Source organism: Thermobia domestica, chromosome 7 (assembly GCF_964235325.1).
Source record: "Thermobia domestica chromosome 7, izTheDome1.hap1.1, whole genome shotgun sequence".
NCBI lineage: Eukaryota > Metazoa > Arthropoda > Insecta > Zygentoma > Lepismatidae > Thermobia > Thermobia domestica.
In genome coordinates, this window is record NC_137460.1 from 266,851,679 (window position 1) to 266,868,130 (window position 16,452).

Here is a 16,452-nt window from a genome sequence, read left to right on the forward strand (position 1 = left end):
TCTATTAGTTGGTCAAGAAGTTGTGGCTTAGATCAGCTACTTTCCTAACCTCTTCAATGAATGGGTTTAATATCTATCTTCAACCAGCACTTTCATCGTAGGGAATATATTACTCTTATTGTATCCACTATACAATACTCTACTGTTATGGAAATAGATGGATATCGTGAGATCTCCGTAATAGGTATACGGTATCTTAAAAATCTCACACAGGCTTATTACAAACCAGAAATTATAACGGAGTCGCTGGCAAGAGGATGTGATAAAATGGGGGCCGTGATAGGAATTAGGTTGAGAATCACTGGGTATTGCAGTTTGTGAATGTAATATATTTGGGAATATCTGATCATTTGTGCTATTTTTAAAATGACTGTACTTCACTTAAAATAGTAAAGTGAAGCAATAAACAATGTAGTTTTTTGTTGTAATTTCCACCAAACAGTTCATTGGCTTGGTACCGAATTTTGGAAAATGTAAGAAAGAACAAAATGGCAACATGCTTCAATTCTGTTGGTAGAGGAATCTCTGCTGCAGTTCCGTGTACTAGGTTGTGCCTGACTTTCTGTAATGAAAGCGTCTGTATCGAAAGCTTCCATTGAGCTCATCTTTCGGAATGAGTATCTAAATGCTGAAATGATAAATTGTAGTGCTATGGCGTGTCTTTGACCCACGAAGTCGCGTAGTATGCGAAGGTCTTAGCTTGTGTCAGATGGTAGGTTCCCGCGTCAAGCCTGCAACAGTGTCACGTTTGTCGCGTAGTGTGTTAAGATCCCGCGCCACACCCATTGTAACAAATGGGAATTCATTACCCCGAGACAAGCCTACTACAGAAAAAAAACTGTCGATCGTTTCGGCCTACCTTTCACCACACTTTTCATCGTTTTTTAGTCAAATTACATGACTCACCGACGCGACGGCCTAAACAATGTCTTCCATCACGCTTTTGTTATTGTCTCTGGAGCCTATCATGACATCGCTCTAGCGTCGAATCATAACAGTAAATACAGTCGTAATTGTAATAAGTCAAGTTCTATTTTCTTACTTACTCTGTCAAAAACATTTTTATATTATCATATCTAATATAATAAATGTGTTAGGACTTAGGAACGATTAGTGAAGATTGAGAAGGTCAGGTCGCCTTTTAAACTTGTCTTACGACCGTCTTTACTATTATACTTGGCTTGTACTAACTCTAGTACCGTAGTAAACCTGCCTATCTGATTTGATTCGCGGTTTTATACAGTAAGGTAAGTTGTACGGAATAACATTTTAAAAAGTCTTAGTGAGTCGGCATTGAAATCTTGAACACGCTACGTAAGGCCTGGCCTATTTCAATTCAATTTGCGATCTTACTTCGTGGTAGCTTTTATTTTTTTAGTTTTTTCGGCAACCTAAACCTGCCGTCTGAAGCGCTTACCCTTCCTTCCTCCCTACATTTTAGTGCATGAAAAAAATCATATAAGAGATTATTTGCGGAATCACACGGTAATGCTTTTGCATCTCTGAAATACCTCTACAGGAGGCCAAGTTCAAAATTTTAAATGGCAACAGGGGTTCATTTTGTTTCCATTGAAACAAGTTCTAAATTTGGAACAACTTTAAGAGGAAGCACTTTTTGATAGCTTATACCGTTCGGCACTTCCAAGATCTACTTGGAAGTCGAAATTATCGTAGTTTAGTGGGTTTTCGGGACTTTTCGTGTGTTGTAACTCAAAGGGAACGATAAATAAAGGTTCGAAACTAAAGTGAATATTTTAAATGAGATATGCGGAATGAAGTTATAAATTTTTTTGAAAATGGGCATCCCGGAAATACGGCTACAGGGGATAGCAAAATTTTAAGTAGAAAAATGTTTGACTTCGCTTTCTTTGAAACAAACACGAAATTTTGAACAACTTTCAGACAAAACATCGTTTCAAGAAAGTTGTTGGATACGAGTCAACTCCAATAAATTACACACAGTTGATTAGGGATAGCCAACTCCGGAATTTTTACTTTCCGGAATCCGGAAAGTAAAATCGGTAAAAAATCATATATCGGGAAAATCAGGACTTTTCGAATTCCGGACTTTTCTAAATTCCGGATTTTTTCTGAATTTTGGAACTTTCCCGAGATCGGATCTTTTCCGAAATCCGGAAAGTTAAATTTCCGATTCCGGAAAGCAAATTTTCTGGAATACGGACTCCGGAAAATTTTGGCCATCCCTACACATACGATATTTGTTCACCACTTATGGCACTAACCGAAATCGAACCGACTACCGCTTGCACCAGAGGTGAATGCTTCAAGGCAAAGCTAACGTGACATTTCTTAACTTGTGTGTTCTGGGTAATAGCTCTGTTGTATCTTGATCAGCATGGTGCAGTCTGCTACATTTTACCTTCGTTCCCATGATATGCTGCAACATTTTACGAGACAAGAGGCGACAAACGAGACGAATATATTTTCTCGAGTGGAGATATGCTTTGCACGAGACGAGACGAGACAGCCTGAAGTCTCTCTTGTCTCGTCTCGTGGCAACACTACAACCAGGCTTTAGAGCTAAATGGCACTCACAAGATTCTGGCTTATGCTGATAATGTCAATTTGATACGATATAATGTGAGGATAAGTGAAAGAAATGCTGAGGTTTTATTAAACGCCTGTAGGGATATGGACTTACAAATAAATACAGAAAAAAACTGTATACATGCAAATGCACTGTGATCCCAAAACTCCAAGCAATGGATACGTTAAAATATCAAATAATACTTTCAACATAGTGCACACTTTCAAATATCTAGGATCCATATTAACAGACCAAAATCATATCCGCGAAGAAATTAAATGTCTATTGAAAGCAGAGAATACATGTTATTATTCAGTCCAAACTCTTCGCGAATTCTGTCAAAATATATAAAACGATCGTTATGCCTCTTCTGCTGTATAACTGCGAAACTTGGACACTTACTTTGAGGGAAGAACGCAGACTGAAAGTATTCGATAACAAAATCCTGTGGCGAATATTCGGACCCAAGAGGGATGACAATGGTGAATGGTGGAAACGTCATAACGAGGAACATAATTTGAATCATTTACCTAACATTGTTAGAGTCATTAAGGCTAAGAAGTTCAGGTGGGCAGGTCATGTAGCGAGAATGGAAGAAAGTAGAGCAGCTTTCAAGATATTAACACTTTCGATCCTAAGCCCGAGTCAGACTCGGGTTGTATACTTATTCCAAAACGCCGGAGTCCGAGTCTAACTCGTTTTTTACGTACTAGTCTCTATGCCTCTTATTATGGGTTGTGGTCGGTTGTTGATCAAATTAAATAAATACTTACTGAGACTTATGGCCGTGTGCATCAACGTTCAACTGTTGAACGAGGGTCATAACCAAGTTCGGTGAAAATGTCTGTTTCATCAAAAGCGTTCAAGTTTAAGTCTCGGTCAAATGGTGGATTAACTTGGCTTGAGCTTGAACGGCCGAATTTCGGGGTTTAAACTTCGTTCATCCAAGTCAGTCTATTTACACTCAATAATCTCTTTGTATTTTTCCACTCGTATTCAAAAAAAAAAGCTCGTGGTTTCATTATTTTTTCCATCACAACTACGAACACTGAAATTAGACTACTCACAACTCTATGCACACGATCTCGAAAGTCGAAAAGACAGGCACGCGATATGCTTTCTTCATTTGGTACTTTGTTAAACGAAGATAGAAATACTATTCACGTGACATCCATCGAAGTATAAACGAACTTTTACAGGTTGATTGTTGTGATCAACTTGCTGGATTTCATTGCAGAACGTTCGATAAGATAGAGGAATATTTTGTACCGAAAACTATTTCATTTGGCAAAAGTCCCTTATTTTAAGCAAGTGAAATGAATGTAGAAGTATCAAAGATTTTATAAGCGTACAGTTTAGATTTCGGCTCGTAAGGTGATATTGATGATTTAAATTTGGATCCTGATTTCGAAATTTAGAAAGTAGGTGAGCACATGTTAACAACCTTATAAAAATATTTGCCCGGCGATAGCGGATGTGGTTCGAATTCCACGTTAACCAGTAGGCCCCGTCTCGCTGCTGAAAGGGATGTTAAACTCAAAATCAATCAACTCAAAAATATTTGTACGAGGCGAATTCAGAAAGTAACATTTTCACGCGTCCCATAGCTAGGAAGCCTGGAGTGACCGCGTGTACGTGAGAGAGTGATGTCCTAGCATGACTCATGTACCAGCGGAACTTCATTAGTGCTCTCAGTAGCGCCGTGTTAGTGGTTGAAGATTGACATTCCTATTCCATCTTCCGCTGCTTGTGAAGTGCGAGTAGTGATAAAGTTTGTGAACGCACAGAATATAAAGCCGATTGAAATCTATTGTGCCAAGTCCAGATCTATGGACCTAACGTCTTGAGCAAGAATGTGATGCGTTGCTGGTGTGGACAATTTGCAGCAGGACGTCAAAATGTGCATGATGAAGAGGGCAGCGGGAGGCCAACCGTCATCACAGACGATCTTGTGCACTTTGTTCGGCAAAGCATCATGCAGAATCGTCGCTTCACAATTACGGAACTCAGGGGTCAGTTCCCGCATATTTCCCGCTCCTTATTGTACACCACTGTCACTACTTGAACTTCACACGCAGCGGGAACGTTAGTTTTTTCTTGTATTTTTTTCGATTGTTCAAAAACCACATATTTCAAATAGCAGTGTATTAAAACTATCCCTTATTACATCACCAAATTATATATTCGAATTAAAACCTAAAATTAAAAAAAATGTTTGCAATGGTTTTAGTGCATCTATTATTATTTAGCAATGTGCTATAATTTTTGAAAAGGGCCTAAAAGCCCCAGGATACTGAAATAAACCAGGTCAGATTAGGCCAGGATCGAAACTGTTATCTTTAAAGCCAATCAGGAAGAGACCATTAGGAAGACCTAGGCACATGTAGAAGTACAATATTAAGATGGATCTCACAGAGATAGGAGTACAAAGTAGAAGCTGGATCCAATTAGCTAAGTACAGACCTCAATGGAGAGCTTTGGTGAATGTGGCTTTGAAACTCCGCGTTCCATAGGCCACAGAATTCATTAGTTAGTAAGTTATAAAGAATTAAAAAAGAGGCATTACTCGACTCATCCTTACGGAAACTGTTACCTTCTTAAAGAACTTCACATCTATGTTTATAGAATTGAGAAAGCAACGAAGCAAAATGTTTCATTTTCTTTTCCGCATAAGCGTAAATTCATGTTGATTGATGATTTGTTATTGGTTAACTACACTGGAAGATAACTTTGCTTGAAGGATTCACAGTGTTGTTGCAATTGATGGATCTGAAGTCTGGGTGATTTTATTATTATTATTAGGTTATTGTTTAAAAATAAACGCTCTCCATCGTAGGTAGGCACCCATCCAAAAGTACTTTACTTCATACTTATTTTAATAACTCATAGAACTAGTAATGAGAGCAAGAGTCTTGGTCTTGCAGTTTTTGCAAAAGTTTTGCACGCAAAACCAAGACCAAGACCAAGACCAGGAATTCCGATAGAAGACCAAGACCAAGACCAAGACTTTTGCACAAGTCTTGCATAGGTACCGGTACTACTTGATATTTTTATAGAGTGTAAAAGGAAGGGGAAAAATAATTACATCTTTCACTTGAATTTCTTGGCTTCAGTAAAAATGCCGCTGGAGTGAATGTGTTCCCATAGTTTATGCAATCCGTGATAGTTGATCTACCCCTGTAGCATATAGCTACAGTAGGCCTATGTCGTTTTCTGAATCGGTTGTTCGCGTTTTCTGTAGTTATTACTAGTTTTTAAGCCACACAGGTGTCATCTTGCACTATGTGATCTTTTAGTGGACAAACACCGTGTGCGTTGGTTTTCTGGGGGGTTTTCCGTCTCCTCCTGATTTCTTTATTCCACCATTTCAGTCATTTCATCATCACCGCCTCCTTTAGCATTGGTGCATAATCATGGGTCGTTAAACTAGATACGAGGTTATCATAAAATAAGTATCGCTGTTCAGAGAACTCTGGAGACGTAACCACTTGACAGAATGCAACCATACTTTGTAGGAGTACATTTGGGAACATGCAGAAGCGATTGGTGTACGAAACAAAATTAGTTCCAATTTTCACCACCAGAGGTAATTGTGGCGCTGTACAGTAGTAGAAAAATGATCGATCTGGGCCAAACCTGGCTCAACCTAGGCCAACTCACAAGCCCCTGGGAAATTGACCACCGTACACCGTGAGCCCACGGTCTTTTACGACCTCCATTTTAGGGGTGACTTTATTCCCTTTTATGACCACTTTTAAGGGGGTGTACTCGTTCTCTTTTACGACCTTCATTTCAGGGGTGAACTCGTTCCCTTTTATGAGCATATTTTCCAACCCCTATTTTAACATAGCAGAAATTACACTAAGACTATGAACACACAACATCCATCCATTTTAGGGGTGTATTCGTTCCCTTTTATGATTACTTTTCCAACCCCTATTTTAAGACAATGAATACCTATGTAACATAGCGATTCGATACGCTCTTAGAACCGATTTGGATGAAACTCGGCATATGGAGGTTTTCGACCATGCTGAGTACGAATATCATACATTTAGCAATAGGTCATCAGGTACTACATGTCCCAAAATTAGTGGTCATCGAGGTCAAAGGTCAATATACTTAAAACCCAATAACTCGAAAACGAAGCAACGTATTGAGGTGCTGTTTCCAAATCTAGTAATAGGTCATCAACTAGTGCAAGTTCCAAAATAGTGACCATCGAGGTCAAAGGTCAACATACTTAAAACCCAATCACTCTAAAATGGAGCCAAATATCGAAGTGGTGTTTGAATTTAGTAATTGGTCATCAACTGCTACAAGTTCCAAAATAATGACCATCGATGTCAAAGGTCAACATACTTAAAACCCAATCACTCGAAAATGGAGCCAAACATCGAAGTGATGTTTCCACATTTAGTAATTGGTCATCAGGTACTAGAAGCTCCAAAATAATGACTATCGAGGTCAAAGGTCAAAATACTTAAAACCTAATATTTCGAAAACGGAGCCACATACTCAGGTGCTGTTTCCACATTTAGTAATAGGTCATCAGGTACTACAAGTTCCAAAATAATGACTATCGAGGTCAAAGTTCAACATACGTAAAACCTAATAACTCGAAAATGGATCCACATATTGAGGTGCTGTTTCCACATTTAGTAACTGGTCATCAAATACTACAAGTTCCAAAATAATGACCATCGAGGTCAAAGGTCAACATACTTAAAACCTAATAACTCGAAAATGGATCCACATATTGAGGTGCTGTTTCCACATCTAGTAACTGGTCATCAAATACTACAAGTTCCAAAATAATGATCATCGAGGTTAAAGGTCAAAATACTTAAAACCTAATAACTTAAAAACGGAGCCAAATATTGAGGTGCTGTTTCCAAATCTAGTAATTGGTCATCAACTACTACAAGTTTCAAAAATAATGGTCATCGAGGTCAAAGGTCAATCTCGTATATGAAACCACATATTGAGATAACGTTGTGTGATCTATTCAATTTTGTACACAGCAAAAAAAAGTGAAGAAGGAATAAATTTGAGTGGCTTATTTATTTTTGTATTAATGAGAAAGAAATCAAAGAAACACAATTTTAACTAGCGCAGACTTTCTGTGCCTTTTTGGGCTATTCAAATGGATTAACAAGAAAGAAAGCAAAAATATGCCATATTAATTAGCTATGTATTATTTAAGCAAAACGAAGGGCTACATTTCAGAAAGCGAACATGGACCATTTTACTCAAATTTGGATGGAGTATTTATCCTTGTATGAACCAAAAATAAAAATGAAGAAGGTTCAATATTTCTGTATAATTTTGTACTACCCAAATAAACGAAATTTTATTTTTGTACCAATCACAAGAAAAGCAAAGATATGCCAGTTTAACTATTTAAACAAACGAAAAGATAAATTTGAAATACATATTCAATTTTGTACCAACGAGAAATACCATTTTCACTAATCAAATAAACAAAAAAACCGAAGAAGGATCATTTTAACTAACTCAGACTTTTATACCATTTTGTACTACTCCAATAAACGAAGGAATACCAGTAAAAATAAACGAAGATTAGGTGAATTATTTTCTTTTGTACCAACTGGAAAAGAGAAGAGGAGCAACTTTAACTAGCTCAGAATTTATGTAACTTTTGAACTACTGAAATGTTCTATTTTTGTATCAATCAGAAAAACCCGAAGAAGGATAATTTTAACAAGTTCATAATTTCGATGTTCTACTTTTTATACCAACGAGAAAAAAAAATGAACTAGCTGAATATAAGAAAGAATAAATTTAAGTGAGCTATTCAATTTTGTACCAATGCTGAAATGTCATTTTTAACTGGTTCAGAATTTTACTACTCAAATAAACAATGGAGTATTTAGTTTTGTACCACCAAGAGAAAGAAAGAAATTGCACCATTTTGGAGTATTCAAATAAACAAAGGAATTATAATTTGTGTCAACTCTAAAATCAATTAAACGAAGTAATGCATTTGAGTGAGCTATTTAATTTGAAAAACCGAAGTTGAGTATTTTATACGATTTTGTATTATTTCAACAAACAAAGGATCATTTTATATCATTTTAAACTAGTCTAATAAACGAAGGCATAAATATGAGTGAGCTATTTAATTGTGTAGCAACCAAAAGATTTTCACGAAAGAACAAAATTGTACTAATCAGAAAAAGCGAAGAAGACCCATTTTAACAAACTGAGAATTTCTGTACCTTTTTGTACTATTTAAACAAACGATGGGATAAATTTGAGTGACCTGTTTTTTGTACTAACCAGAAAAATCGAAGAAGGTCCAATTTAGCTAACTCAGAATTTATGCACCTTTATACTAGCCCAATGAACGAAAGAACAAATTTGGTTGTTCTACTTTTTTATACCAAACAAAGAAAAACCATTTTGTACTACTCAAATAAACGAAAGAAAAAGCGAAAAAAGACCATTTTTAACTAGCTCAGAATTTATATACGTTTTGTACTAATCAAATAAATGAAGGAATATTTAGTTTTGTACCAAGCAAAATAAGAATAAAATTTGGATGGACTATTTTCTTATATATCAACAAAAATGGAGCAAATTTGAGTGGCATACATACATACTTTTGTAGCAAGGAAAAAAGAAACCGAAGGAGGAATAAATCTGAGTGACCTATTCAGTTTTGTACTAAAGCGAGAAAGGTAAAATTTAAATAGCTCAGTATTTATGTACATTTTGTACTATTAAACGAAGGAATAAATTTGGATGTTCTACAGAAGAAAACGGAGAAGGGGTCATTTTATTTAATTTTGTAGTACTCAAATATACAAAGGTATAAATCTGTGTGACCCATTCAGTTTTGTACTAAGCAGAAAATTTGTTGGCTTTTTTAGAAAGACCATTTTATCTTTTGTATTACTCAAATAAAGAAACTTATTCCAATTTGCCGGCTACTTTTTTTCGCTAATCATTTTTTGTGCTCTAAAGCAAAGAGAGACCATTTTTAACTAGCTTAGAATGTATGTGCCTTTTTGTAACGAAGGAACAAATTTGAGTGGTCTATTTGTGTATCAATCCTGCTGCGAGTAGATCAATTAGTACATAGATTAAAAAATAAAACAGTATGGCATTATTGCGACTTTCATTTCCGAATACATACGGATTAAACCACTATGGCAAAAAAAAAATACTACTTTCTTTTTATGCTTATTTGGAGTAGACTTAAGAGGATCAAGCATTATTTTAAACTCGTAATCTAGCCAACCAGTATTTGGAAACTTGGTGAAAAAGAATAACAATTTTTTTCTCACAATAAAGCTATATGTAAAAAAGTGATATAAAAGGGCTATATTAAACATCAGTAAATACTACTTTCTCCTTATGCTTATTTGGAGTAGGCTTAAGAGAATTTAGGTGCCATTACATTATACTTTGATAACAATAATTCCCCGATTAATAGTAGGTTTTCCCCTGCTGAATTGAAATTCGATACTTGGAAATTGACCTAATAAGCCTCTGTTAACTTTATCCATATCTGTAAAATATTCTTTGGTGTGTAAAATTAGTTCTAAACAGTCTTGTATTTGATCCACTCATCAGTATAGTAAGTGAAAGATAATTGCTTCCAATCTCGTAATACACTTTAAACGCTTGTCTGAACAATGAACAAAATTTGTCCAATCAATTTGTTGTAAATTTTAATGGAAGAATTACCTGTAAGACATCTAAGACAATCTACACCCACGGAATCATCGTTGTTACAATTAGTGTTAATAGGCTTGTCCTTCCATTCAAAAATTAAAATACCTGCAAAATCTTGTGTAATATTCTTTTTTTAGATGTTCTGAAATTTTTCTATTAGCACATCCTAGTACTTCTTAGTTATATCTCCCAAATACTTTTGCACAATTTGTTGTACACCTCTTCTCCATTTAATTTAGCCTTAAATCTGAGAAATTAGATGGTATAAATGTGTTCGGAACATTGTCGCAGAACGGTGGTACAATTGTTATCGGGTAAGATTTATCTTTACCTAATAACTCTCTCAGAGATCATTATTGTTGGTACACTACAATACACCTTTAAAACCTACTCTCATTCCAAAAATAAACTGCACTATTACAAACTATTATTATATTATAAGTACAGTGCAATACCGCTATTAATTGGAAATTCTTACACAATGTATCGTTTTGTAAAACCTACTATTAATCGGGGAATTATTGTTATCAAAGTATAATGTAATGGCACCTAAATTCTCTTAAGCCTACTCCAAATAAGCATAAGGAGAAAGTAGTATTTACTGATGTTTAATATAGCCCTTTTATGTCACTTTTTTACATATAGCTTTATTGTGAGAAAAAAATTGTTATTCTTTTTCACCAAGTTTCCAAATACTGGTTGGCTAGATTACGAGTTTAAAATAATGCTTGATCCTCTTAAGTCTACTCCAAATAAGCATAAGGAGAAAGTAGTATTTTTTTTGCCATAATGGTTTAATCCGTATGTATTCGGAAATGAAAGTCGCAATAATGCCATACTGTTTTATTTTTTAATCTATGTACTAATTGATCTACTCGCAGCAGGATTGATACACAAATAGACTACTCAAATTTGTTCCTTCGTTACAAAAAGGCACATACATTCTAAGCTAGTTAAAAATGGTCTCTCTTTGCTTTAGAGCACAAAAAATGATAAGCGAAAAAAAGTAGCCGGCAAATTGGAATAAGTTTCTTTATTTGAGTAATACAAAAGATAAAATGGTCTTTCTAAAAAAGCCAACAAATTTTCTGCTTAGTACAAAACTGAATGGGTCACACAGATTTATACCTTTGTATATTTGAGTACTACAAAATTAAATAAAATAACCCCTTCTCCGTTTTCTTCTGTAGAACATCCAAATTTATTCCTTCGTTTAATAGTACAAAATGTACATAAATACTGAGCTATTTAAATTTTACCTTTCTCGCTTTAGTACAAAATTGAATAGGTCACTCAGATTTATTCCTCCTTCGGTTTCTTGTTTTTTCGTTGCTACAAAAGTATGTATGTATGCCACTCAAATTTGCTCCATTTTTGTTGATATATAAGAAAATAGTCCATCCAAATTTTATTCTTATTTTGCTTGGTACAAAACTAAATATTCCTTCATTTATTTGATTAGTACAAAACGTATATAAATTCTGAGCTAGTTAAAATGGTCTTTTTTCGCTTTTTCTTTCGTTTATTTGAGTAGTACAAAATGGTTTTTCTTTGTTTGGTATAAAAAAAGTAGAACAACCAAATTTGTTCTTTCGTTCATTGGGCTAGTATAAAGGTGCATAAATTCTGAGTTAGCTAAATTGGACCTTCTTCGATTTTTCTGGTTGGTACAAAAAACAGGCCACTCAAATTTATCCCATCGTTTGTTTAAATAGTACAAAAAGGTACAGAAATTCTCAGTTAGTTAAAATGGGTCTTCTTCGCTTTTTCTGATTAGTACAATTTTGTTCTTTCGTGAAAATCTTTTGGTTGCTACACAATTAAATAGCTCACTCATATTTATGCCTTCGTTTATTAGACTAGTTTAAAATGATATAAAATGATCCTTTGTTTGTTGAAATAATACAAAATCGTATAAAATACTCAACTTCGGTTTTTCAAATTAAATAGCTCACTCAAATGCATTACTTCGTTTAATTGATTTTAGAGTTGACACAAATTATAATTCCTTTGTTTATTTGAATACTCCAAAATGGTGCAATTTCTTTTTTTCTCTTGGTGGTACAAAACTAAATACTCCATTGTTTATTTGGGTAGTAAAATTCTGAACCAGTTAAAAATGACATTTCAGCATTGGTACAAAATTGAATAGCTCACTTAAATTTATTCTTTCTTATATTCAGCTAGTTCATTTTTTTTCTCGTTGGTATAAAAAGTAGAACATCGAAATTATGAACTTGTTAAAATTATCCTTCTTCGGGTTTTTCTGATTGATACAAAAATAGAACATTTCAGTAGTTCAAAAGTTACATAAATTCTGAGCTAGTTAAAGTTGCTCCTCTTCTCTTTTCCAGTTGGTACAAAAGAAAATAATTCACCTAATCTTCGTTTATTTTTTACTGGTATTCCTTCGTTTATTGGAGTAGTACAAAATGGTATAAAAGTCTAAGTTAGTTAAAATGAACCTTCTTCGGTTTTTTTGTTTATTTGATTAGTAAAAATGGTATTTCTCGTTGGTACAAAATTGAATATGTATTTCAAATTTATCTTTTCGTTTGTTTAAATAGTTAAACTGGCATATCTTTGCTTTTCTTGTGATTGGTACAAAAATAAAATTTCGTTTATTTGGGTAGTACAAAATTATACAGAAATATTGAACCTTCTTCATTTTTATTTTTGGTTCATACAAGGATAAATACTCCATCCAAATTTGAGTAAAATGGTCCATGTTCGCTTTCTGAAATGTAGCCCTTCGTTTTGCTTAAATAATACATAGCTAATTAATATGGCATATTTTTGCTTTCTTTCTTGTTAATCCATTTGAATAGCCCAAAAAGGCACAGAAAGTCTGCGCTAGTTAAAATTGTGTTCCTTTGATTTCTTTCTCATTAATACAAAAGTAAATAAGCCACTCAAATTTATTCCTTCTTCACTTTTTTTTGCTTTGTACAAAATTGAATAGATCACACAACGTTATCTCAATATGTGGTTTCATATACGAGATTGACCTTTGACCTCGATGACCATTATTTTTGAAACTTGTAGTAGTTGATGACCAATTACTAGATTTGGAAACAGCGCCTCAATATTTGGCTCCGTTTTTAAGTTATTAGGTTTTAAGTATTTTGACCTTTAACCTCAATGATCATTATTTTGGAACTTGTAGTATTTGATGACCAGTTACTAGATGTGGAAACAGCACCTCAATATGTGGATCCATTTTCGAGTTATTAGGTTTTAAGTATGTTGACCTTTGACCTCGATAGTCATTATTTTGGAACTTGTAGTACCTGATGACCAATTACTAAATGTGGAAACACCACTTCGACGTTTGGCTCCATTTTCGAGTGATTGGGTTTTAAGTATGTTGACCTTTGACATCGATGGTCATTATTTTGGAACTTGTAGCAGTTGATGACCAATTACTAAATTCAAACACCACTTCGATATTTGGCTCCATTTTAGAGTGATTGGGTTTTAAGTATGTTGACCTTTGACCTCGATGGTCACTATTTTGGAACTTGCACTAGTTGATGACCTATTACTAGATTTGGAAACAGCACCTCAATACGTTGCTTCGTTTTCGAGTTATTGGCTTTTTAAGTATATTGACCTTTGACCTCGATGACCACTAATTTTGGGACATGTAGTACCTGATGACCTATTGCTAAATGTATGATATTCGTATTCAGCATGGTCGAAAACCCCCATATGCCGAGTTTCATCCAAATCGGTTCAAAGAGCGTATCGAATCGCTATGTTACATAGGTATTCATTGTCTTAAAATAGGGGTTGGAAAAGTAATCATTAAAGGGAACGAATACACCCCTAAAATGGATGGGTGTTGTGTGTTCATAGTCTCAGTGTAATTTCTGCTATGTTAAAATAGGGGTTGGAAAATATGCTCATAAAAGGGAACGAGTTCACCCCTAAAATGGAGGTCGTAAAAGAGAACGAGTACACCCCCTTAAAAGTGGTCATAAAAGGGAATAAAGTCACCCCTAAAATGGAGGTCGTAAAAGACCGTGGGCTCACGGTGTACGGTGGTCAATTTCCCAGGGGCTTGTGAGTTGGCCTAGGTTGAGCCAGGTGTGGCCCAGATCGATCATTTTTCTACTACTCTGTACAACACCAAGTAAGTGCAGCGTGGAAGAAAAACGACACTAGTTATGCTAAATGACAACAAAGGCTGTAATTACCGCTCCTGTGAGACTCGTGGCATTGCCTATTAATGTTATTAATACCCCGTGATCAGTGGCGGATTTATGGGGAAGGGACTTTTGAACTGAAGCGTCTCTTTAAAATTTTTCTATATATATCTTTCAAAAACGAAGTTAAATGTTATTCTTTCCTGCGGTCCCTAAAATGCAAGCTCCCTCCAAAATTCCAGAAAAAGATTAGTGTCAAATCTTGTCTCCAGAGGCTATTGTGTTTCTATTCAGTGTTAAGTACGGTGAGTGTGGTATGGATTACAAATGATATTGATATTCAATGAAAGAAAGACCATAATTATGCCCCCGTGCGACGCGTGACATTGATTGTACTCCTAGTAATAACCCTGCGGTGTAGTGATATGTTATGAGCGATGGTGCTGATGTGGATGTCCTTGAGCAAAGTAAATGCATGGTGATTAGTACCGTATGAGATGATGATGGCGTTCTAAGGACGGACCTACAGGGTAACTTGAGATAAGACTCATGTGTGTCTTCACCGGAAATCGAACCCGGGACCCCTTGAACACAAGGCAAAGAGTGTGGGAAGATAAAAAAAAGCAAACATCGGATGAGCATCAATTCACTTCTGGCACATAGTGGCCCTCAAACCCGTATCACTGAAACACATGCAGGCGTGAGTAAGCATCTGGAGAGGTGATTATAGTATTTCCCAAGGGTGCTGATTTCTCTCTAAATTTGGGGGGGGGGGCATTCAAATATATATATGAAGATTTTAAGGCAAATTACACACAAATTATGTCAAATATTGTATATTCACAAATACAGTAGGGGGGCCCACATGAGCTTTGGCGGGTGGCGGGCCCCTCGGCCTCCAGGATCGGTGTCCTTGGTCTTTCCTATCATTTAGCATCACTAGTGTCGTTTCTCTTTCACGCTGCACTTACATGGCATTGTACAGCGCAACAATTACCTCTGGTAGCTAAAACTGGAACTAATTTTCTTTTCTACACCAATCGCTTTTGCATGTTCTCAAATGTACTCCTACCAATTTTGGTTGCATTCTGTTGAGTGGTTATGTCTCCAGAGTTCTCTGAACAGCGATACTTATTTTATGATAACCTTGTATTTCATTTCATTTGAAAACATATTCGTGGTGTTCTTCTGAAACTAAAGAGAAATGTAGTATTCAACATCAGTAATTCCGTACATCATAGGTGCCACCTACATGGGTATGCCATTGGCTCCGAGGCTTAAGCATCCATTGGAAATTTCTAATGTGTGCTCATAAAATTAATATCGAAATAATGTTTTCATGACGTTGACAAACCTTAGTATATGTGACCGCAACCTTGATTTCATGGCGGATGCTCATATATATATAAGCCTTCAAACAAAAAATTGCATTACAAAATCGTATGTGTAGAATGCAATAAAAATAGTAGCGAGACCAGTGGCGTCTCGTGAATACGTCCAACGGGGGGCAACTTCAAAATTTGCAATGGAAAGTGGTATAACTGTTCGACTCGTTCGAAAGGACATTACATGTCATGCAACTTTAAGACGACAAACTTTGTCATATCCTTTCCCATTCCCTCAAACAAACAATTGAACTACTAAATCGTATGTGTAGAATGCAACAAAAATAGTAGCGACCCAGTAGCGTATCGTGAATATCTCCAATGAGGGTCATCTGCAATATTTGACATGGAAACGGGTTGGTTGTGCCTCCATTGAAACAAGCGCACAATGGGAGGAACGTCGAGAGCAAACACCCTCGCACCATCTGACTTTTACTTAGTAATGCGACCGTGTTGCTGCTAACGAGGAAGATATATGCAAAGGTGTTTCCTCTCGACGTTCCTATTACGCGCGTTTCCAATAGGTGAACCCTCAGAAGTTTTCCACAGTTGTATCCTGTTCCTATCCGATGCTGAACAAAGAAAAGTTCAAATCCGAACTACCGGCCACATAGAGCAATGATTTTCTTTGCGCAATTAATAACAAAAGTGATTTATTACTATTTCT